Below are 24,577 nucleotides of genomic sequence, written 5' to 3'. Positions count from 1 at the left end.
CACGCAGGTTACTGAACTGCGAACACGTACTAAGGCCGAACTTAAAGAGTTTTTAAAGGAAACGCAACGAAAAGCCGATGAGGCACCAATGGTTTGGGTCGGGTGGCTAGCCTTAGAACACGGAGCAGAATTGGTGGACCGTGAGGAGGCTGGCATCTTAGCCAAAACGGCCAGTTGGGCACGAGGCTTCCTAGGTCATGCTTTATTAAATAATTGCATTTGGCCACTTACCACCCCGGCAGCTGCCGTTTTAGCAATGCAAGGCAGTTTTAAAGGATTGTATATCCTTCCGGGAGCCTTAGTTACTCCACACGATTTAATATGGGCAATCGCAGGAGCTTCCATAGCCCTGTGGGATCCACTACAAAACCCACTTAATTTAACTGTTCAACAGCAATTGGTGGCCACACCCTTTATACATGTTACTGATCCCACCCAAATTCCTGTCTCAGCAGAGGCAGTTGATTTAGCATTAGAAGCTGCCCCTGGGGCTGACACCGGTGCCATGCTGCACTTGCATGTGGCTGTTCGCAGATCCATCTTAACGTTATTTAAAGTAGTTAGTAAAATTAAGTTGTCACTGCCGCCCCCGCCTGTTGTCCTCCCAGTTGATTCGCCACCAAAAGACCCTCCAAAGAGTCAGTTTAATCCCCAAAAATATCCTGAGTGAACTAAAGCTGAACGGGCACGATTTGGCTTCCTTCTTAACAAAGGAATCCCCAAAGAAGCCCTGCATAAAATGTCAGGCCAAGAGCAGCAAAATATAGCCGAACAGCTAGGCTGGAAAAATTGGGAGGACTATGTTAGGTCAAAAAACGAATAGGGGCCGGATGCTGCCCGGCCCAAATTAAAGATCCCACCGATGAACGCCCATACGCCACCCTGTTAGTTAACAGTGATACCCCCACCTTCTTTTTATTAGACACTGGAGCTCAAGTTAGCATTATTGAGCCCAACGTTCCCCACTGTCCTACTGGCTCCTTTATGTTTGTTCAAGGCCTCAATGCAGTACAAGAAAAACCCGTGGTTTGGGTTAAAATTGCCCACAAAAAATACATAAGAAAAATAAAAGCCTTGTTAGGATCAAAAAATCTGCTAGGTGTCTCAGATATTAAAAAATTTAAACTGCATAATCAATTTCTGCAAGCCCTCCCTATAACTGTAGGCGATCATTCCCCCTATACCCCCAAAGTAGTTAACTCCCAGCCATGGAAATTTTCCCCTATCCCCACAAAATCCGAAGGGCTTCCCCTTATTGAAGCTTTGCTCACTCAGCTTCTAGAAGAGAAAAAGATAGAAAGGGTTACGGTATCCACCTTTCTGTCCGCGGGTTGGGGTATTCCCAAGCCCGGCGATCCCTCTAAATATCGCCTTGTCATTGATTATAGACAAGCTAACAGCCGTGTAAAGCCTATCGCATTTTCCAGCTCTATCACCATTCCAGAAATACAGCGGCAACTAAGCGATGCAAGTAATCAGTGGGCATGTACTCTTGATTTAAAAGATATGTTTTACCAAATCCCACTCCAGGACACACAAGGAATCTTAAATTTTGCTTTTAAGGGTGTCCAATATAAATGGAAAGTCTGCCCACAGGGGTTCTGTAATTCACCTGCACTTGCATAGTCCCATCTCAATATCACATTACAAAAGGTAAAACCCGTACAGGATGTGTCCATGTTAGCCTATGTAGATGACAGTATCATTTGTGGGCCCAATCCACAAGCAGTTCAAAGTACCACCCAAATGATAATAGATACATTAGAAGCAGGTGGGTGGCAAATTAACAAAACAAAGAGCCACCTGCAGGCCAGCCAGCAATTCTCATTCTTGGGACTCCATTTCACTCCCACCACTCACACACAAGCCCCAGCCAGCGTATTAGACCCTTGGACAGAAGCCCCTCCAAAAAATAAACGAGAGCTTCAGCAGCTACTAGGTCTCCTTAATTATCACCGCCAATATATTCTGGCGCAATTAATTTCTAACCTAGAAATCCTACAAAGCTCTCTCTCTCCTAAACGCTCCCGAGAAGTGTGGAATGTATCAGCACAAAAAAGCTTAGAGAAGCTAGCTGGCTGGTTCGCCTCTAACTCCCCCCCCTCACCCATTTTAATTCCCAAGAACCCCTCAACATTAATTTGTTTATCACAAAACACCATGTAGGGTTCACTGTATTGCAACATGGTAATGCCATTTACAATTGGGCCCATCGCCTGTCTGGACCCCAGTATAACTATGGTCTGGTGGGAAAAATGCTACTGGCTGCGTCCAGTGCTCGTCACTGATCCCAAGTCCCTATCCCAGGTACCTTGTCTGGACCATGTGTTCATTTAATCCCGTGGCTTACAAGTACCCCTCCACCCGAGTTTCATGGCACTACTCGCACCTGGCAGCTTCTATGTTTCCAGGTTGAGGTAGCTTGGCAGGCCTGGACCCTAACTCCCAGCGATAACATCTTAGCCCCCCCCATCTCACCAACCGTTATGCATTGAAGCAAAATATGATCCCTGGGTTGTGTCTGACAGGGGCATCTCACCATCCCCTAGGTGGGAGTTCTTTGTTCCACATGTAATTACTTGAATGTGCAGTTACTGCCCCCCTCCTGCTCTGCACAAGAATGCGAAATGCAGGGCGTTCTTTTAGCTGCCCAGCATGTTGCTAATGCCCACTCTGCCAACAAGCAAGTTGTTTTAGGTATTGATTCTCAATTTTGTTTAGATATTTTAATTGAGCAAGCCTCTCCCTCAGCTTTTGTTAAAATGTGAGACCAAATTTTTGCCCTAATTCGTAAATCCTCTCACCCTTGGTTCGTTACACACTGTCCCTCTCGTCGACCAGACTCTAACCCCCTGCATTCCAGTCTTGATCAAAGAATGAGAGAGGTCTCCCAAGTTCATATGGCAAATCCCGCCCCACAGGCCGACCCGCTGTTGCTCTGGCTCCACGAAGAATGGGGACAGTTACCACCCACAAAATTGTACGGCCTGTTATCTGGCTTTTCTAACCTGAAGCCTGATGTTAGCCGCAGTCAGTGCGTGCTCATTGTTCAGTCCTGCTTGCAGTGTGTGCAGATAAAAACTATGAATCGTCCCCGATATGAGCGCTCTGCATACGCTGCAGAACACTTTGCCCCAGGTAGTACGTGGCAAATTGACTTAATAGGACCCCTGCCAGGTGCTCGTCGTTTTCCAAAAGCTTTAGTTACTGTCGATCTGGGGTCTCAGCAAACTTTTTGCATCCCTCTTACTAAAACCAATGCTGCTTCTGTCGCTGTGGCTCTTAAGCAAACAGCAGCTGCCTGGGGCACTCCCACTGAAGTCCAAGCAGATGGTGGGCCACCCTTTGCCAGCAAAAGCATTGAACAGCTCATTTTTGGATGGGGGGCTTCCCTTCACATCCATACTAAATATCATCCTCAAAGCAATGGTGTGGTGGAGCGAAAAATCGCAGTCCTTAAGACTATGCTGCGAACAGCAAACCCCAACCCTGATTTTAAAAACTGGAGCTCATTTTTACCCCAGGTACTTATCGCACTCAACAAAAGTTACTCTCGCTGGCCTCACATTTCACCTACACCTAAGCCGCCTGGGTCCCCCGTGTTTAACACCGGCCAACTGGTTTGGCTTACAGAACCCCAAGCCTCCGGCCATCGAGAACCTATAAAAGCCACCATTCTCTGGGCCGACAAGTACCCTAACACCTACTTAGTGGCTACAAGTACCCCCGGTGACAAGCTAGTTCATCATAACTGGCTCAGCAAATGTAGTTCTTAATAAACAAACTAATGCCCCTGAGCAGGGCTCGTATTATTCTGTTTTACAGGTTATGCTGCTCTCCCTCACAACATCTTTGCCCACGGAGCCCTTAGGAGAAGGTGGACTACAAACCTGGTTCGCCGCCTGGTTCGACCTGGTGCAAGAGGTCAGCGGAAACCAGTCCCTGTCAGCGCTGAGTCCAAAAGATTGTCTTGTTTCCTCCACTCAGTTCTCACCTAAATATCCATTATCCTTTCAATTTGTACCAATAGTTTATAATTTTTCTTCATTTAATATTTCTAGTGTGAATTGTTCTTCCCCCTATGTGCAGTGGGCTGCTTCTAGTGTTTGGAATAATTGTTCTTCACAATTTAATTCTTATGTGTTTCCTGTTCTTAATGCTTCAGGTCGAAGTGATCATAGCTTCCTTTAATTGAGAGTATTAAAGTTCCAGCATCTCATTGTTGGGTTTTTGTTGGTAATAGTTAGTTTAACCCCAACCCCTACTTGGGTTGGTACTTATTCTAATTCTATGTGGAGTTTCTCTTATGCTAATACCTCCCTAACTAAACCCACTCTTAATTTTACCTATCCCCCTCCCATTAATTGTTCTTATCGTCTTAATTATAATATTTTTTTTGGAACCTTCTATACCTCCATAACACATATGTATCTGTTTCATGCCCAGCATATGCATCATGCTGAGGCTGCATGTATCAATCGTGCATACAGCTTTTATTCTGTAACCAATAATGGGTGGAGCCATACCACAGTTTCTTCCTTAAGACCCGGTCATTTTTGGATTTGCAGTAATGTTGCATTTGCTGTGCTTCCTCCCAATCCCCGGGGTATATGCACCATTGGCACCCTGTATCTACAGGGCGGAGGTATTTATACCTTGCCATCTAGCCACCGACACCATCGTAGTACCCACTCTTTTTGGACTCGTTTGCAAACAGCAGCTTCCTCCCTCGCCTCCTCTATTGTTAGTTTTAACCCTGTTGGTTATATGATGTTACGTGATCAAGTGCTGTTTCAATCCCTTGCTATTGAAATGCTTGCTAATACTACGGGCAAGGGCCTCTCCTTAATTAATCAGCAGTTAAATTCCCTTGTTCAGTATAGTATTCAAAATAGATTAATGATTCAATATTTGTTACAATCTTCCTCATTTTGTACTAAATTTGCTGAAGTATATCCTGACTTTGCTGATAAATGCTGCGTTTCTTTGCCTTCTATTTCTCCTAATTTGTCCTCAATTGTTAAAGACCTGCAAACGTTGAGCTCTACTGTCCGAGAGTCACGAGAGTCCTTCCAGTTTTGGTCATGGCTTGTTTGGCTTGGCCTTGCGCCCTACAAATCCTATTTCCAATCCCTGTTTGTGTCCCTTCTAGTTGGGCTCGCTCTTCTCTGTCTCGGATGTGCCTTCATTAAAGCCTGCATTCACAAGTTTGTTGCCTCGGCCTACATCGCTTCCACCCCCGAAGTGCATCCCCTCATAGGTGGGAATGAGGGGTCAGACTCGGAAGTTTAGGTTTTCGGCCTATTTTGGCCAGGGCACGGGGGCATGTTGAGATGAGTTCCTGTCTGCATCCTGTAAAACTTGCCCATACCGGTATTACCCTGGCCTCTTCTTTTGTCATTCAGTGTTGCACGCATTCTAAAACAATATGCATTTCCTCACCTTTTGGGGGCGAAGCCAGACTTTGAGGCACCTGCTCCTCTCCTTGGTGTAAACTTTGCTTGTGCCAATCAGAAACGAACACAAACAGGTTTTGGGCCCCGTCCCCTATGACACTTCTATGATGTCATAGTTGGTACTTTATGGGGCCTGCCTGCCATGTGCAGGCAGGGAGAGGAGAAAGAAAAACGAATCCTGTGTATCCTGTGTACACCCATAACCGAGCCTGATCACCTCGAAGCCTCTCTCTCAGCTCACGTATTTCAAACAGAGTTTCTACGTTTGCCAGTCGTTATGCGTTGGTTTGTATTTGTAAGTATGAGTTATTACTAAATGCTGCATCTTTGTTTATAAATATTGTTAGTAGATATTTTAGTCATTGTGTGTTTTAAGTTTCATTAACTCTATTAGCTAATCAAACGCTGCTCCCTTACCCCTTGTAATTAACCCCAATAAAACTTTAAATTGATTGAGGGAGGAGGTGTTGCCTTATATATTAAAAATGTACACACTTGGACTGCGGTAGAGATGGACATAGGAGACGGAAGTGTTAAGAGTCTCTGGGTTAGGCTTAAAGGGGCAAAAAACAAGGGAGATGTCATGCTAGGAGTCTACTACAGGCCACCTAACCAGGTGGAAGAGGTGGATGAGGCTTTTTTCAAGCAACTAACAAAATCATCCAAAGCCCAAGATTTGGTGGTGATGGGGGACTTCAACTATCCGGATATATGTTGGGAAAATAACACAGCGGGGCACAGACTATCCAACAAATTCTTGGACTGCATTGGAGACAACTTTTTATTTCAGAAGGTTGAAAAAGCTACTAGGGGGGAAGCTGTTCTAGACTTGATTTTAACAAATAGGGAGGAACTCGTTGAGAATGTGAAAGTAGAAGGCAGCCTGGGTGAAAGTGATCATGAAATCATAGAGTTTGCAATTCTAAGGAAGGGTAGAAGGGAGAACAGCAAAATAGAGACAATGGATTTCAGGAAGGCAGATTTTGGGAAGCTCAGAGAGCTGATAGGTAAGGTCCCATGGGAATCAAGACTGAGGGGAAAAACAACTGAGGAGAGTTGGCAGTTTTTCAAAGGGACACTATTAAGGGCCCAAAAGCAAGCTATTCCGCTGGTTAGGAAAGATAGAAAATGTGGCAAAAGACCACCTTGGCTTAACCACGAGATCTTGCACGATCTAAAAAATAAAAAGGAGTCATATAAAAAATGGAAACTAGGACAGATTACAAAGGATGAATATAGGCAAACAACACAGGAATGCAGGGGCAAGATTAGAAAGGCAAAGGCACAAAATGAGCTCAAACTAACTACGGGAATAAAAGGAAACAAGAAGACTTTTTATCAATACATTAGAAGCAAGAGGAAGACCAAAGACAGGGTAGGCCCACTGCTTAGTGAAGAGGGAGAAACAGTAACAGGAAACTTGGAAATGGCAGAGATGCTTAATGGCTTCTTTGTTTCGGTCTTCACCGAGAAGTCTGAAGGAATGCCTAACATAGTGAATACTAATGGGAAGGGGGTAGGTTTAGCGGATAAAATAAAAAAAGAACAAGTTAAAAATCACTTAGAAAAGTTAGATGCCTGCAAGTCACCCGGGGCTGATGAAATGCATCCTAGAATACTCAAGGAGCTAATAGAGGAGGTATCTGAGCCTCTAGCTATTATCTTTGGAAAGTCATGGGAGACGGGAGAGATTCCAGAAGACTGGAAAAGGGCAAATATAGTGCCCATCTATAAAAAGGGAAATAAAAACAACCCAGGAAACTACAGACCAGTTAGTTTAACTTCTGTGCCAGGGAAGATAATGGAGCAAGTAATTAAGGAAATCATCTGCAAACACTTGGAAGGTGGTAAGGTGATAGGGAACAGCCAGCATGGATTTGTGAAGAACAAATCATGTCAAACCAATCTGATAGCTTTCTTTGATAGGATAACGAGCCTTGTGGATAAGGGTGAAGCGGTGGATGTGGTATACCTAGACTTTAGTAAGGCATTTGATACGGTCTCGCATGATATTCTTATCAATAAACTAGGCAAATACAAATTAGATGGGGCTACTATAAGGTGGGTGCATAACTGGCTGGATAACCGTACTCAGAGAGTTGTTATTAATGGTTCCCAATCCTGCTGGAAAGGCGTAACGAGTAGGGTACCGCAGGGGTCTGTTTTGGGACCGGCTCTGTTCAATATCTTCATCAACAACTTAGATATTGGCATAGAAAGTACGCTTATTAAGTTTGCGGATGATACCAAACTGGGAGGGATTGCAACTACTTTAGAGGACAGGGTCGTAATTCAAAATGATCTGGACAAATTGGAGAAATGGTCTGAGTTAAACAGGATGAAGTTTAACAAAGACAAATGCAAAGTGCTCCACTTAGGAAGGAAAAATCAATTTCACACATACAGAATGGGAAAAGACTGTCTAGGAAGGAGTACGGCAGAAAGGGATCTAGGGGTTATAGTGGACCACAAGCTAAATATGAGTCAACAGTGTGATGCTGTTGCAAAAAAAGCAAACATGATTCTGGGATGCATTAACAGGTGTGTTGTGAGCAAGACACGAGAAGTCATTCTTCCGCTCTACTCTGCTCTGGTTAGGCCTCAGCTGGAGTATTGTGTCCAGTTCTGGGCGCCGCATTTTAAAAAAGATGTGGAAAAATTGGAAAAGGTCCAAAGAAAAGCAACAAGAATGATTAAAGGTCTTGAGAACATGACCTGTGAAGGAAGGCTGAAAGAACTGGGTTTGTTTAGTTTGGAAAAGAGAAGACTGAGAGGGGACATGATAGCAGTTTTCAGGTATCTAAAAGGGTGTCATAAGGAGGAGGGAGAGAACTTGTTCACCTTAGCCTCTAAGGATAGAACCAGAAACAATGGGTTTAAACTGCAGCAAGGGAGGTCTAGGTTGGACATTAGGAAAAAGTTCCTAACTGTCAGTGTGGTTAAACACTGGAACAAATTGCCTAGGGAGGTTGTGGAATCTCCGTCTCTGGAGATATTTAAGAGTAGGTTAGATAAATGTCTATCAGGGATGGTCTAGACAGTATTTGGTCCTGCCATGCGGGCAGGGGACTGGACTCGATGACCTCTCGAGGTCCCTTCCAGTCCTATAATCTATGAATCTATGATTAATTTGTGGGGGTGTGGGTGTGTCTGCAGTTTGCATCGTGACCCATACTCTCCTTGCATCCCTTCCCATATAGTCTATTGCCACGTGCAGCCTGGAAAATAACAGGCCTGCATTTTCTTTCACCCCTGCATGCCCGTGGCAATCCACATGGCTGACATATTTTATGAGTTGATTCTCTTCTCACTTATACCAGTTATTTCAATGGATTTACTCTTAAAATACACTAGTGTAAAACAGAGGAGAATCCAATCCTTTATAATGTGCCTAAGGGACATGACTGTCTGTGCATAATAATAATAATGATGATGATTAGGGCCAGCTATCATCCTCCCTTTAGGAAGGAAGGTGTGTGAGTGTTGCTTTGTGGATTCATCCCCATTTCAAGGAGGCGGCGAGTGTGAGTGAGCCACACAAGTGGATAGTCCCCCATGGGCTGAAGCTGGGGTGGACATGCACTGTCTCCCTTATAGCCCCATGGAGCTTGCCTAGAAAAGGTAACAGTCTAGGGCTCCTGGCGGAAGGCAGTACCTTCCTACCTTCCTCGGTGGAATGGCCAGAGGGCTGGGGCTTCCCAGACAGCATGGCTGCTATAGCACTGTGGGGTGAGCACCAGGAGAAGGGATGCAAAGAATGCAAGGCCTGTGCACCACCAGGCCTTAGGGCTTCACAAAGCACCCAGGGGAGCCCTCTCCCCCACCCCCCTGCTGGTCAGTTGGATCAGCCTTGCAGGCAGGAGGGGGGCAAGGAGGAGCGAGCCGCAACACACCACTCTGGGGAGGAGAAGATGAGGTGAGGTGAGGCCTTGGGGAAGGGGCTGGAATTGGGGCATACCCCCTCCAGCCCCCTGTGTGAACACCCCCACAACCCCAGCCAACCCCTCAGCCCCCTGCCCACCCTAACCCCTGCACCCCCCCAGCGTCCTGAGCCCCTGGCCCTGACCTGACCCTGCACTCCCCTCACACCTCCTCAGCATCCCCCCACACCTCCCCAGCATCCCCCCACACCTCCCCAGCCCCCTTCCCTGACCCCTGCACCCCCACCTCCCCAGCCCCCTGCCCTGACTCCTGCATCCCCCTCACACACACCCAGCCCCCTGCAAACCCCCTCTCACACCTCCAGCCCCCAGCCCTGACCCCTGCACCTCCCCAGCCCCCAGCCCTGACCCCTGCATCCCCCCCTCATGCTCCCCAGCCCCTGCCCTGAAACCTGCACCCCCCTCACACACACCCAGGCCCCTGCCCTGATTCCTGCATCCCCCCACATCCCCATCCCCATCCCCATCCTGAGAACCAAACAGGAGCTGCCCCAGGTAAGCGCTCCACACCCCAACCCTGAGTCCCCTCCCTCGCCCTAGCTCCTGGCCAGACCCCGCACCCGAACATTCTTTTACAATATTTGGAAAGATCATTAAGAGGTCCGTCGAAACCCTCTGTGATTTTCAAGTGGTCTGTGGAAAAATAAGTTAGACTACAAGAACAATCAAGGTACCTCACTTTATTTTCCATTTACTTGCTATTACTTATAGGAGAAGGATGAAGAAAAAAAGAATGAAAAATGGGGGCAGGTGGAGATAAGAGAGAATGTTCTTTTTCTTGACTGGGTCCCAAGGAGGAGCCCCAAAAATGAAGCTGAGCACAGGTCTGGAGGGCCCCACTAACTCTGCTGTCACATCACCTGGGCTGGGGATACTGTCAGGGCCGGTGTAACCACTAGGCAAACTAGGCGACCGCTTAGGGCGCCAAGATTTGGGGGTGCCAAAAAGCAGTGCCCCAAATTTTTTTTTTTACACTACAGTGGAGTCCCATCTTACACAGGGGTTAGGTTTTAAAGTCACCGTGTAAGAGGAAAATTGCGTATAGTGAAAATTACAGTATACACTAGAACAGGGATCCTCAACCTACGGCACGCAGGGTCCCGGCTGCCGCTGAGCCTGCTGCCGACCTGGGGTTCTGTTCACTCAGCTGGCAGCAGGCTGAGCAGGGCCAGCAGTGGGCCCAGGGTCCCAGCCACCAGCCCCGCTCAGCCCGCTGCCGGTCTGGGGTTCCAGCTGCCAGCCCCTTGCCAGTCAGGGTCCCGGCCGCCAGGAGGCTGAACAGATCCAGCAGCCAGGAGCCCGGCTGGCAGCAAGCTGAGCAGGCTGAGCGGGGCCGGCGGCTAGAACCCCGGCTGGCAGGAGCCAGTGGACGGAACCCCAGACTGGCAGCGGGTTGAGCAGCTCAGCCCGCTGCCAGTCTGGGGTCCCGGCCGCCAGACCTGCTCAGCCCGCTGATGATCTGGGGTTCCAGCTGCTGGCCCCTTGCCAGCCAGGGTCTCGGCCACCGGCCCTGCTCAGCTTCCTGCTGGCCTGGGTGAACGGCAGGAGGCTGAGCAGAGTCGCTGGCTGGGACCCCGGCTGGCAGCTGAGTGAACAGAACCCCAGGCCGGCAGCAGGCTCAGTGGTGGCCGGGATCCGCAGGCTGCCATTAAAAAAAAATAAATCAGCTCGCGTGCCACCTTTGGCATGCGTGCCATAGGTTGAGGACCCCTGTTCTAGTGTATACTGTACTTTATGGTAATTTTCACTATACGCAATTTTCTTCTTACGCGCTGACCTTAGAACCTAACCCCCGCGTAAGATGGGACTCCACTGTATTCATTTCTGAAAATGTATAATAAGCGATGCTCGGGGGGGGGGGGGGGGGGGTGGAAGTTTCGCCTAAGGTGCAAAATATCCTTGCACTGGCCCTGGATACTGTGTCAGCTGATCCCCATAGTCTCCAACCTACCTGGGCAGTACAGCAGACATGGCCCTGCCCACTAGCTCCTCTCCACTCCCTAGCCCCTCCACCACTTGCCACCCTTCCCCCCCATAAGGCTTAGCCCTCTTACTTTTAAAAATGATTGCTTGCCCCTCCTCCCCCTCTCAGGCTTTTCTTTCTGCTACAAAATGGGACCTGAGTGTCCGGTTAGCAGTGCTGACTGGAAACTAAATGTCAGGTTATAGGAGTAACCACATTAGCCTCCGCTCCTCCCACTCCCAACACCCACCCCCGAGGGCTGGAAGAGAACCTGTCCTGCTGCTGTGGGAGGAGGGACAGCTCAGTGCAGAGAGAGACAAAGAGAATGGGCTAGAACCAGGCAGGTACCCACTCTATGTGGGCAAGAGCAGGGGGGATCCTGTTTACCCCCTCCCCAGCCCTGCTGCGCTTGCAGTTTACCCCTGACCCCTCCCTTGCTCCAGAGACCAACCCTAGCTCCTGCCCCACTGTGCTTTTACCCCTGGCCCCTTGTACAATTATTCCCCCAGGGGGGCCACAAATATGTTTGGCGCTGGGCCCACAAAAAAGTTAATCTGGCCCTGGTCACATGGGGGCTAAGCCAGGGCTGCTGTTGCCTGGCCAGGTTTACCCAGGACTACTAGGCCCCCAAGGCCACCTCAGTCCAGCTCTCCCAGTCCTGGAGCCTAGCAGGGCTCTGCCCTGCCCCCGGAGCGCTGGGCGGCTGCAAGCGGTAAAGTGCGCGGAGACTGCAGCGAGGGGGCGGCGGGGTGTCCCGGCCACGCGACCCCAGCCTCGCCCCCAACACCTCGTCCAGCGTCCACTGCCTGCACTTCTCAGGCCCGGAACCGCCATGCTCGCGGGCCCTGTTTCCAGACGGACCTAGGGGAGTGAGGTTTCCGGTCCGTTCGCTTTCCCCTTCCCCCTTCCCTCGGCTGGTTTCCCAGAAGACTTTGCAGCTGCTCCTTCTCTTCCGGCTCGGTCCCCGCGGTGGTGAAGCGTCGGTGAGCGTCGCTCCGCAATCCAGCCCCATCGTGCCCACAGGAGTCGGTGGCGGAGCCAGTGCGGGGCGAGCTGTGCTGGGGGTGGGCCCCGCTCTCCGCCTGGGGGCGCGGCTCACGCTCCTGTGCGGGGGTCTCTGGCATTGGCACTTGAGGGCTACTCGGATCCGGGGGCAGGAGATCGTTTTTTGGGGGGAGCCCCTGGGAGCGGGGCTGGGGCTGCTGCGATGGGGAACATTAGGCTGAAGCTTGGGGCGAGTCTGGCTCCCACTGGGCTTAGGGCGGACATGTGATATCTGTGGATCCAGAGGCAGGAGGAATTTGAACAAGATATTTCCCATTGGGTGGGTAGCGCGTGTGGCTGCAGGGGGAAGGTTGGTGATAATCTGTAGGGCTTGGTTATATAGGCGAGAGTTGCCTTTTCTGCATTCCCCTATTGGAAGCATTACAGAGCATGTGGGTATGAAGGAATATGGTGCCTCTGTTCTGCCTGTCCTGAGCTGAACGTTTCTTTCCCCCTCACAGGTTTAATCATGGCCAAGTCCAAGAATCACACCACTCACAACCAGTGTAAGTTTGGGTCTGGTTCTGACCCAAAAGTATTGAGATTTTAAAAACGTTGCTTGGTTTAGTACAGTCAGCTACAGCAGAGGTAAATTTTCAACACTGCCTCTTTCATGCTTGTGGAAGAGAGATCTGTACTTTCTATCCCTGATGGTGAGAATTGGTGGAGATGGGCGGGGATACATCTGCCAATAATACTAATACTTAGCATGGGCTTGGGATAGGTAAATATTTTGCCATCCTCAGGTTGTCAGAATAATTCCAGGTGTGTTCTGCTAGACTGCTAGTTTGGAGAAAGATTGGGTTAGGGTCCTCATTTTATTTTTCCTTCAGTAGAAAATCAACCATTCTGGTGAGTTATTTTAAACTTTTATGTCACTCAACAAGAGAAAGCATTCCTGCCCTTCTTGTGGCCTAACATGCCTCAAGTTGAAGGAAGTGACTGTAAACAAGCAAAAATAAAATGTAAATGATCAAGAGTTGGTATATAGCAGCACAGAAAGGATTTATGCTTTCCTCAAAAAGCATGGAAAACTGGTTTCGATGGATTCTTGAAAATCAGTTGTGCCGTTGAATAAAATATTTTCTATGCCATTTTTCTCATCAAAACTTAGCTACAATAATAACAACTATTAAACTTCATGTAATGCAAAGGGAAGGTATTATAGAGAGCAGGAACGTTTGTTTTAAATTGCTGATTGTATTAAAAAGTTTGCATGTGTTGTACTAAATTCTGTATTGGGGGGGTTATAGGATAAGTGGTGGGCAAAAATATCATATTAACAGGAATATTTGATAATATCTGCAGTCCTATTTTTAATCTGTGAATGTTTCTATCTGTCAACAGCTCGCAAATGGCACAGAAATGGTATCAAGAAACCCAGATCCCAGAGATACGAATCTCTGAAGGGGGTGAATATTTCTCTTTTTATAATTTTGATGTCAGGTTCTGCAGTCTTACACATGAGCTGTAGACATCCAACATCAGTACTTGCACACTTACTTTCCAGTCCTCTGTTTGAAAATGGTTGTCTCATTTCCTAATATGCGTGGGTTTAAACTTTACTACAGTAAACATTATTTTTCTCTTTTCACTGTTTTGCACTTGCCTTTCCTGCAGTCATATACTGTGTTGCAGATTTGTCTAAATAGCTATCCGCAAACTGTTTAGTCTCACAGGCCTTGTCTAGACTCCACTTTAACACTACTAGCTTAACACCTGTTAAAGCTGTGGGGGGGGTCATGACCCCTTGGGGGGTCGTGAGCTGTCAGCCTCCACCCTCAAACCTTACTTTACCTCCAGCATTTATAATAGTGTTTAATATAAAAAATGTGTTGTTTTTTTTTTTTTTTTTTTTTTTTTTTTTTTTTTTTACTTATAAGGGGGGGTCGCACTCAGGCTTGCTGTGTGAAAGGGATCACCAGTACAAAAATTTGAGAACCTCTGTGTTAAAAGTATGCTGCCTTGCTTATACTAGGCTGCTAACATACGTTAGCTGACACCTTTTAAATCCTAGTCTGGACAAGGGTCATCTTTATTATTTCCCATGTTTCTCCCCTTCAGTGAATATATGTGGGTTGGGTAATTATTTTCCATATTTGTTTTTTGCCTAGGTTTCTAACTTCACTGTTCCCTTTGTATTATTTCTCTGTCCTTATTGGTGTTGAGAAACTCCCCCTCTATAGGTCAGAAGTGGCTTTAAATTCCTCTAACTGTGAAATCAGTCAGCTGATATAACAGCGCCTCCCTTTTTTGGAAAATAAAGTGAATAAGAACCCAAAGACATTCCCTGTGTTTATGGGTTTATCTGTATTCTCTTGAAACCTTGGTATATGCAATCATTCTTCAAAGCTTGCATAATGTTTTTGTTTGTTCATTTGTTTATACCACAATTAGGGCCCAATCCTGCAAAACCTTAGTCATGTGACTAGTCCTATTGACTTCCTTGGGACTAATCCTCTGAATAAGCATTATACAAATAAGACTGCAAGGATCAGGTCCTTATATTGTATGTCATTAAATGCTTTTGATTAGTGAAAACATTGTTTGGGTGACTACAGTAAATAGCAAATTGTGTTTATCTGCAACTTGATCATTTAATGGTGTTGGCTGTTTGAACTAGGCCATTATGTGTTAGCTTGAGTTTGCAGAGGTGTGTGTCCACACATGCTAACTACACTGCAGTGGTACTGTCGCATAGATTGCTCCAAGAAGCACAAAGTTATTTTGCCCTTATACTTTATGGGTGGATAGGGGGAAAAGGTATCTTCTTACCCCATGTTAGCTAACACATGATAAGAACAGACCATTTAGTCTAGTGAAGACAAGGCACTGTTGTATTGACCTGGAAATGCTAAGAACTACCCCCAAAAAAATCGACAGGATTTGTTTGCGGTGTTATTGGATCCAGAATAAATCATTACATGAAATTTTGATCTCATTGCATGGAAATTAAATTTGCCTTATTATCTAATTTCTACTCCAAAGTGCCGTTTGTTTCTGTTTCTAAAACTGAGGGAAAATACTAGTTTAGTTCTAAGAATTACACCTGTTGTGTAAAACTCTTAATTCTGAAGTAGTTTCAGATTTAAATGCCACCAATATTTGGGGATTATTTTTTTTTAAATGTGTAATGTATCTGTCCCAAATGGGGAAACACTGGCGTGCTTCCTAGCTTGAATGTACACTTCAAATGACCTACAATTCCCTCCCCCAAGTTGGTTTATTTTTACCTTGTTTTATAGGTTGATCCCAAGTTTCTGAGGAACATGCGATTTGCAAAGAAGCACAACAAGAAGGGACTGAAAAAAATGCGGGCCAACAATGCCAAGTAACCAGCTTGACTCTCTGCAATGAAAGGACTGGCTTGTTTTGAACCTGAAAAGTAGTTTTTTCTATTGGCATTTGTTACGCTCAAAGCATTTTTGTACAAATAAAATGAGAAGTAACAAAATTCAAGAACAAGCATCCTGGCCTTTTGAGTTTGAAGGCAAGACTTCAAAATGTTGAGTTCTCAAAAATTCCATATTTAATATTAAAATTGTTTGAATTCCATATTAAATATAATTGAGGCATCTTAGAGGCTATTTATAGCCACCTGTGTGCATCTTTGTTCGGATTAACTGGAGTTTTCACAGTTGCCAGCTGATGTCTGTTGTCCTCAAAGGAAACTGAAATGACTGCTCCCCCTCAGTGCTTTTTTAGCCTAACACGTTATTGATGTGACTCTGGTTTTGGATTTTACGCACATGTTTCACACTAGCCTATTTTTCCAAGTTACAAAATGTTTGTTTCTTGAACTCTAAAAGTAAAGCTGGAATTGGAGCTTCTTGTGTAAGTTTCTTCAATGTAAAGTACTGTCAAATGACTTTGAGGAAAGCACAGTTCAGTAAAATGTCTTTTCTGTGCATAAACCAAAATACATTCTCTAAAGGACTAGCTTCCTTTTCCAGAAATTGCAATTTAAAAAAATAGTTTTGATGCACCAAAATTCTTGCTCTAGCATTGGTGGGTTCCACTACAGACAAGGTAGTGTAGTTATCAGGGGACATCCTAGCTTTGCGTAACCACATTCTGATTAGGTATTTCTGCTACACCCATTGCTGAGGTCAATGACAATTTATCTAAAGCCAAGGGAATAAATATAAATTGGGATAGTTGACAGTTTTAAATACACTGGGGAGTGTAGCTGTAGTTTCCTGTCTAACGCCTTCAAGGTAAAGCATCACCTATGAGGTGTGTGCATCCCCGCGTTAACAGTGAGTAACTGCATTATGTGACTCTGGGCTAACTGCATATAATCTGTCGTTAAAATGACCCCTTTTTACACATCACTGGAAAAGATATTTCTTGGCTGTAGAGTTATGATGCTGGTAAAACCAGCATAACACCAACATTTTAAACAATTCACTTTAACATATGCTGTTGGCCTGATTCTCATTTGGCCTGGTCTACACAAGGTTTTTGCATCTGTCAGGAGTCTGATTTATTTTACTGCTATAGTTCTACTGTATGGGAAAAGCTATACTTGGGTCAAGTCTACATTACAAAATTAAGTCGACCTAAGTTATATCAGTGTACAGCCACCACAGTAATTAAATCACTTTTGCATGTCCACACTATGCTCCTTGTGTCAGCAGTGCGCATCCTCACCAGGATGCACAGATTTAACTGTCAGTGTGGGGCATTGTGGAATGGTTTCTGAAAGGCAGCAATAATTGATGTACACAACAAAGCGTCTACACTGTCACTGCATCGACCTACTCGCGACGCCTCTTGCAGAGGTTGAGTTAAGTCAGCATAATGGGCAAGTTACATCAGTGGGAGCTACATTTTAGTATAGACCAGGGGTAGGCAACCTGTGGCACGCGAGCTCATTTTCAGTGGCACTCACACTGCCCGGGTCCTGGCCACCAGTCCGGGGTCTCTGCATTTGATTTTAATTTTAAATGAAGCTTAAACATTTAAAAAAAATATTTACTTAATATACAACAATAGTTTAGTTATATATTATAGACTTATAGAAAGAGACCTTCTAAAAATATTAAAATGTATTATTGGCATGCAAAACCTTAAATTCGAGTGAATAAATGAAGACTCGGCACACCACTTCTGAAAGGTTGCCAACCCCTGGTATAGACATACAGGTTGACGTAAGCTACCATACATCAACCTAACTAGTGCAGACCAGGCCTTGTATAACTAGCCACACTAAGGGAGTGTCACTATCTATCGGTGTAATTAAAACAGTGCAGCTTTTATGTGTAGGCAAGTCCTAAGACCTCTTCACAGCACTCTGGTAGTGTTTGAAGCCATAAAGTGGGTGTTTGATGTTTGGCTGTGTGTGTGTGTGTTCTCCCTATATGCCTCCCCAGCTCTGTATGAACAGCCGGCACAGCAGACCTCAAGCGAACCGCCCAATGATCACAAGATCCATTAAGGTATGAAGGCGCCAGGTTTATTGTTGACAAAGCATGGTAATAGCACCTGGCAGACTCAAAGATACTAAGACATGTACGCCCCTGACAACAGATGCAGCTCAGTGAATGGCGGGACTTTCCACCCCCCCTCTTCTGAGATACAAACAAATTAGTACTGCCTCTGACATAGTTACTTCCCCCGATGCGGCTAGTTATCACTCATCACCTTGTACATGTTCATTGAATCAAAACATCTCTATTACGTATTGTCATCCTGACCTTATCTTTTAGGAGGGCTCAGTGTGTTCCTGTTATCCTTGAGGAATGTTTTTTGTACCATCCTTGATATCGGGATGTTCTGGTGCCATTTGATATTGGGATGTGTTTGTGTGAGTACTGTAATCTGTGCTTAGCATTTCTTAGGAATGCGTATTTCTGCATTATCAGCCCTGTTCTTGCCAGATTTTGTGAGCAAGCCCTGCCTCATACCAGGCCTCTGATACAAGGGCTTATGTTTCAGGCTCTCTTCCTACTACATCAGTTACCTCATTCTGTGTTTCCTTTACACTACTAGAAAAGTGTAAAGATGGCTTAAGTGAAGAAGAGTATCTGTGATTTCCAGCTGCCCATTTGGTAACAGTTTGCCTCTGGTTTTCATCAACTATCTCAGACCTGTTCTAAGCACTTCTGTTGCTAGTCAGAAGAAAGCTTCTGTATTGCCTAGAAAGGGGCCACAAAGCCAGTTCCTTTGTAGACAGCCCCCCAAAAAAACATTTCCATTTGCTTTCTGGGAAGGAGATTGAGTAATAAAAATAGAGGCAGAACTATACTATAGATCTAGCTGACTATTTTATTACACTGGGAAGAAAGTGTGTGTATTGTCATTTATAATAGGTTTCAATAAGATATTTGAAAAATAATGGATAACTGTTGGGAACTCAGGTGTGGCAACAGTCACCCCTGTAATTATGGATGTTATCAATGGCTCTCTTGCTGAAAACATGTCATCCAGGTTTGTAAGGCCATGTAAAATTACCAGACTTCAAGCATTTCCTGATGGCTTTACAGAGTTCCTTTGTTAAAATTAGTTGTTACTGTCTCTTTAATGAACTTGGTGACTTGACAATCCTGGAGATTGAGGATCTCTACTGCTCCTCAGAGCAGGGGACAGCACAATGCCCCTTCATGCTGTCTCCTGCCAGTGTGCAACCTGGAAGAACAAGTTGTGATAGCATGAGGGCTGATGCCAACCCTGTGACAGCTCTTTAGACCGGGGTCGGCAATCTTTCAGAAGTGGTGTGCCAAGTCTTCATTTATTCACTCTTAATTTAAGGTTTCACATGCCAGTAATACTGGGGGTCGGGACCCCTCAGGGGGTCGCAAGGACATTACATGGGGGGTCCTGAGCTGTCAACCTCCACCTCAAACTCTGCTTGCCTCCAGCATTTATAATGGTGTTAAATATATTTGGGGGGGTCGCACTCAGAGGCTTGCGATGTGAAAGGGGTCACCAGTAAAAAAAGTTTGAGACCCACTGCAGTAATACATTTTAATATTTTTAGAAGGTCTTTTTCTATAAGTCTTTAATATATAACTAAACTATTGTTGTTTGTAAAGTAAATAAGGTTTTTAAAATGTTAAAGAAGCTTCATTTAAAATGCAGAGCCCCCCGGACTGGTAGCCAGGACCCGGGCAGTGTGAGTGCCACTGAAAATCAGCTTGCGTGCCGCCTTTGGTACGCGTGCCATAGGTTACCTACCCCTGCTTTAGACAATGTATTGTTTTTGTCTTTGAACATGACTATGGAGCAATTATTTGATGTTGGGGTTGCTGTAATGACACTTCACCACCAGATGGTGCAAAAGGGATGCTTGTCAGGTGAAAAATAGTCTGATTTTTTTATTCAAGGCCTACACGTGCTCCCTTTCTTCCTTGTGTTTCTCCCTTGTAACTATAGAGTCCCCAGTAGATCTGCCTGTAAAAACTTCTAGATACCTAGAGGATGAGTGTCCTCTCCCAAGGAAGGGTGCTCTGTAATGAGGGGCATGTACCCCACACCCAGTCATGCAACAAAGGAGTTAAAAGCTGCTATAGGAAGAAGCTGCCTGGGCTGTCAGTCAGTGCCAGCTGTGACTAGTTAAGGAGCAGGCTTGAGTGAAAGGGAGACAGAGGCTGTGGGTGTTTGTTGCAGAGGAGGAAAAACCAGAGAGCTGGGCTGGATTGTTGCTTTGGGAGCTAGGAGGGGGTGCAAGTCACAGAGGTCAAAGATAGTGAAGGCTTCCTCTCACCACGCCCCTGCCAGTGGAAGTGTGTTCCTTGCTGTGTGTTTTCTGGCCTAGTTTCCAATGTCGCTGGTGACAGGGCCTTCCCTGGGGAAACTATTCCACAGTCTAACACATCCCCCTGTGAGGAAGATTTTTCTCCTGTTTAGCCTCAATTTTCCTTCTGTTAGTTTTGCCCCCTTAATCCCAGTCCCAGCTCTCTGTGCTGCATGGACTGTTCCCTCTCAGGCTCTAGACCCATCCGTTATTTATAGGCTTTATTATCTCCCTCCCTCCCCCAGCAGTTGACAAGCTCACCATAGTTAGCTCTTTGAACATTTCCTCTAAATCAGCCCCTGCAGCCTTGGTGTGGTGGAGAGGTGAATGAATGGGGGCAGGGCAGAGAGAGGGGGAAGGACAAATAGAGAAGGAAGGAGTATGGGGGGGGATGTGAGAAAAGGGGAAAGCACAGTAAGTATCAGAGGTGAGAAGAGCAAGAAATAACATAAGAGTCAGAACAGGGGAGACTTAGGAGAAAGGGAGCTGGTGGTGCAGATACAAGGTAGAAAATGGCCAATGATCAACAGTGAAGTGGGTGAGGTGAATGTAACATGACCCGGTTTTTATTCTGAAAGCAAGGGGGAGGGGGATGAAGAGTTAGTACCTGCCCCTCCCTATCCCCCTTCCCTTGGCTGCCATAATCTTGCCGGGTGCTTCTCTCTGCCTGCCCCCAACCCCCCCTCAGCAGGCACCCTGCTTTTTCCACTTCGAACATTGAGTTCCCCTGCCAGAGAGTGACTGAGTGAGAGGAGATTCTGAGCCCATAGGCTAGACTGAGCCCTGATTCAAAGTTGCTTGTTCAGGAGATGGCCTGTGTTAAATATACTCTGAAGCAAGGGACTCTGGTCTGTGCTCTACAAGCCAGGGAGTAGGTGTTCCTGGGAAGCAAGATTCCTGCATGGGCTTAGCTGACGGAAGAGAGCCCTGTTAGTTTTAACCCTTCCTGCAGAGTCTATTTTTAGAGAAATCCCCTGGAGATAATCTAGTCCCCTGGGCCAAGACTTTCAGTCATATTTAGGTGCCTCGCTCTCATTGAATTCAGTGGGAGATAGGTATCTAAATACCTTTGAGGCTCAAGGCCTTGATGACTTTTAAGAACAGGGCTGGTCTCTTCATGAACATCTTCTAGGTCTCTGTAGGGGGTAAAAGGTGGCAAAGCTGCGGATCCATCCGTGTATCTAACATTCTGGCTAGTAAGGCATTGCAGTTACAATGCTTTGTGCAATTGATAGGTAGAACAGATTGCTGGGGGCAGAGTTATAGTGGCTGTGGGGGCCATATAAATTTTTTGCTGTACATTTTGGTGTATGTAAAATCTCAGCTGTAACTTAGTCTTAAATCTCTGAGGTGATTACTCCTGGATGGATGGCGAGTTCCACTTTTCCTTGTCCCCTGAGCATTTTCTCCCAGAAGTGTCAGCAACTTGAGTACCTTGCTCACAAGCCACAATATGTAGCGGCCACAGGAGAGGCACTTGGTCAGGTTTAGAGCAGGGGCTTCTGGTGTTAATGGGGAGAAGGGCCTAAGGGGAGAATTTCTGATCCTTTCTCTCCTACAGTAAAACTGCCTTTGTCAGGAGCCATTTCTCATCGCTGCCCTTCAGCCTGCCCTTCAATGTGAGAGACTTTCCCAAATATGGGCGCAGCTACTCCCTGACCAAAATAGCCCCTGTGTGACACAATGCAGCGTGGAATAATGTAACCTTAATCCAGGGCTTCATTGTGCAGAGAGAGAGACGGGGACTCTTGAACTTTCACGGCTGCTCAGTGTCAGGTTTACTATTGTCTTCGTGCTATTTTGACTCTTCCCTATACATGCTTGGGCATCCTCCAAAAGAGCCTTGGCATGAGCAAGACATTTGATTTCCAAACCCCAGGCAGCTGGAGGCAGAATCATCTGGGCGCCAGATCCGTGTCACAGCTGTCCTTTCCCGCTTTACTATCTTACTAGGCTTCTGCTAAATGCAAGTCCATAGCAAGCTGCAGCTTGGTTACGGTCACCATTATGTATTATTTCTGTCACAGTAGCACCTGGGAGCTCTAGTCCTAGACTGGCACCCTGTTGTGCCAGGCACTATACCAACACCACAAAAAGCTGGTCCCTGCCCCAAAGAGCTCTCAACCTGCATGTAGGCCAGATGCTCCACTCCATGCTCTTGGTCAGAGGAAAGCAATATGAGTAGAATGGATGGGGCAGGCTATGTTGGCATGGCCTTTGGGTTTGAGTGTAGGGCTGGAAGTTCCCAGGACTGACACCGACTGCTCCTGTTGGCCTTGGCCAAATTGTTTAAATGCTCTGCCTTCATTTTCCCATTGGTAATCTGAGGCTGCTTAGGAGTATTTATAAAGCCATTTTCAGATGAGCATTAACCCTAGCCACCTAGCAATGAGACTATTCTGTAATACACCATATTATTGGTCACCTAGAAGTCCCAAAACTGTTCCTATGGAGAGAAGCTATGAAATAAGAAAGGAAGCCTGTTTTGTTTATTGAGGTCTAAGAGCAGCTGAGCACTGAGATGGTTTCAGCACTTACGGAGCTGGTGCCTATGGAAAGCTGCTACTTCCTCTTATGCTCTGAAATCTTCCCATTGAAGTGAGTGGAGGTGCAAGGACTGCAGGCTCAAGTGCACAGTGCAGCAGATTGCACTCTGGATCCAGGGCACCAAAATGCTGTGTGTCCCTAACGTTTATTTTAGGAGTCCTAGGAACCAAACACTAGGTTATGGGCTTCCCAGAGACTGTCAAAAAATAGTCAGTTTGGCAGCAAGAGACCCCTTAGACCAGTAGCAGTCAGCTTTGTCAGTAATTTTCTATGCTTTTTTCCTTTATTTTAAATGAGAGTTTAAATTCCAGCCTTCTCCCTCCGAACTTGCCTTCATCGGCTGCCTGATCCTGTCATAAAAGCATAGCTCTGTGTTTATGATACCACTGTGATGTCACAAATGTTACTGTCAGATGTATGAATCCACAGCAGCAGCAAGTAGAGGAGAAAGCCCTTGTGTAAACAGTCAAACATCCTTGATAGCTAATAATGGGCTACAGAAGTGCTTGGAAACAAGTGAACCAGACATGGCTGTAACTGAATATGTAAGACAGAAATATATTTTATGTTCTGCTGAAAGTCTGCGCTGATATTTCAGTTAGCTTTAACCACCATGAAAGTCCCTCTTGCACATGAGGCTATGGAAGGTGCTTGATCAGGAAGAGTAGCCTCAGGGTTATGAAGGGTCTGAGCTTTATGCATGTGAAATTGCTGTTGATAGAAGTACATCAAACTGGACGAGGCCAAGAGTGCAGTGTGGAGTGGATCTGAATTAGTTTAGGTGGGGTTCATGGTCTGGGTCTGAGGCTGAATCAGGGTCAATCCTTGTGTTTGGGATCAGATTCTGTGGTACAGAAATAGCACAAGCTGCTCTTGCAAGATTTTGGCTTCAAAATAATATGCTTTGGAGATTTTCACTATTCAGGGATGAATATTTTACAAGGTTGGCTGTGTCCTAGGCAGAATCAGAAACCCTTCTGGTGGTGATCCAGTCCAGGTTTGTTGTTGGTTTGTTTTATAGTACACCTAGAGGCCCTAAGTGAGATTAGGTGCCTGTTGTGCTAGGCGCTGTACAAACAGCTAGTGAGAACCAGTCCCTTCACCAATTCACTTACAATCTGAATGGGGGACGACGACAGAGAGGTGAAGTGATTTGTCCTGGGTGTCACAGCAGGTAGTGGGAGATCTGGGAATATAATCCAGGTGTCCTGAGTCCCAGTGCAATGCCCTATTCACTAGACTACATTGTTTCAGATCGCAAGTATCCTTCCCATCTCTCCACCCTGACACGTAAAGGGGTTCAGATCAGAGATGAGACTCTGGTTTGGCCCCTCTCTAAACAAACTACATGGGGGAATAGTTGATTACGGAGTAAGACCTCGTGCAAAGCTTTGTGACCATGTCAGAATGTAATACCATGTGCTAATTTAAAACAACAGGAAAGGCTCTGATGAGGGCATTCGCCCAAGAGGCCCAGAGGAGGGAGGGATAGCTCAGTGGTTTGAGCATTGGCCTGCTAAACCCAGGGTTCTGAGTTCAATCCTTGAGGGGGCCACTTAGGGAACTGGGGGGAAAATCTGTCTGGGGATTGGCCCTGCTTTGAGCAGGGGGTTGGACTAGATGACCTCCTGAGGTCCCTTCCAACCCTGATATTCTATTTACAATGCCATGGTACAGTCAGTTCAGTTGAAACTTTTTGCACAGAATCATGCTTTGTTGACAACCAGAAATAAGGCTAGATGTGGGTCTAATTTGTAACACTTTGTACACAGGACTGATGAGTACTTGTGGGCTCACTTTACACACAGATGCTCAGGTGTCTCGGAAGTGAACTGATCTATATCCCTGTTTTGATACAGGTGCTACAGTTCTTAGGCATATGTCTGCA

The 24,577-nt window shown here is 46.1% G+C and overlaps 1 long non-coding RNA gene across 1 annotated transcript; it reads left to right on the top strand.

Annotated features, from left to right (window-relative positions):
* Positions 1-12,900: 12,900 nt before the first annotated feature.
* On the top strand, positions 12,901-15,674 carry LOC128840931 (uncharacterized). The gene is made up of 3 exons (XR_008445732.1): positions 12,901-12,992; positions 13,752-13,816; positions 15,650-15,674. It is a non-coding gene; the product is annotated as an uncharacterized LOC128840931 (long non-coding RNA).
* The last annotated feature ends 8,903 nt before the right edge of the window (positions 15,675-24,577 follow it).

This window comes from Malaclemys terrapin, chromosome 7, assembly GCF_027887155.1.
Source record: "Malaclemys terrapin pileata isolate rMalTer1 chromosome 7, rMalTer1.hap1, whole genome shotgun sequence".
NCBI lineage: Eukaryota > Metazoa > Chordata > Testudines > Emydidae > Malaclemys > Malaclemys terrapin.
The sequence above is the reverse complement of the archived record's forward strand: the minus strand, read 5'-3'. Positions and strand labels throughout refer to the sequence as shown.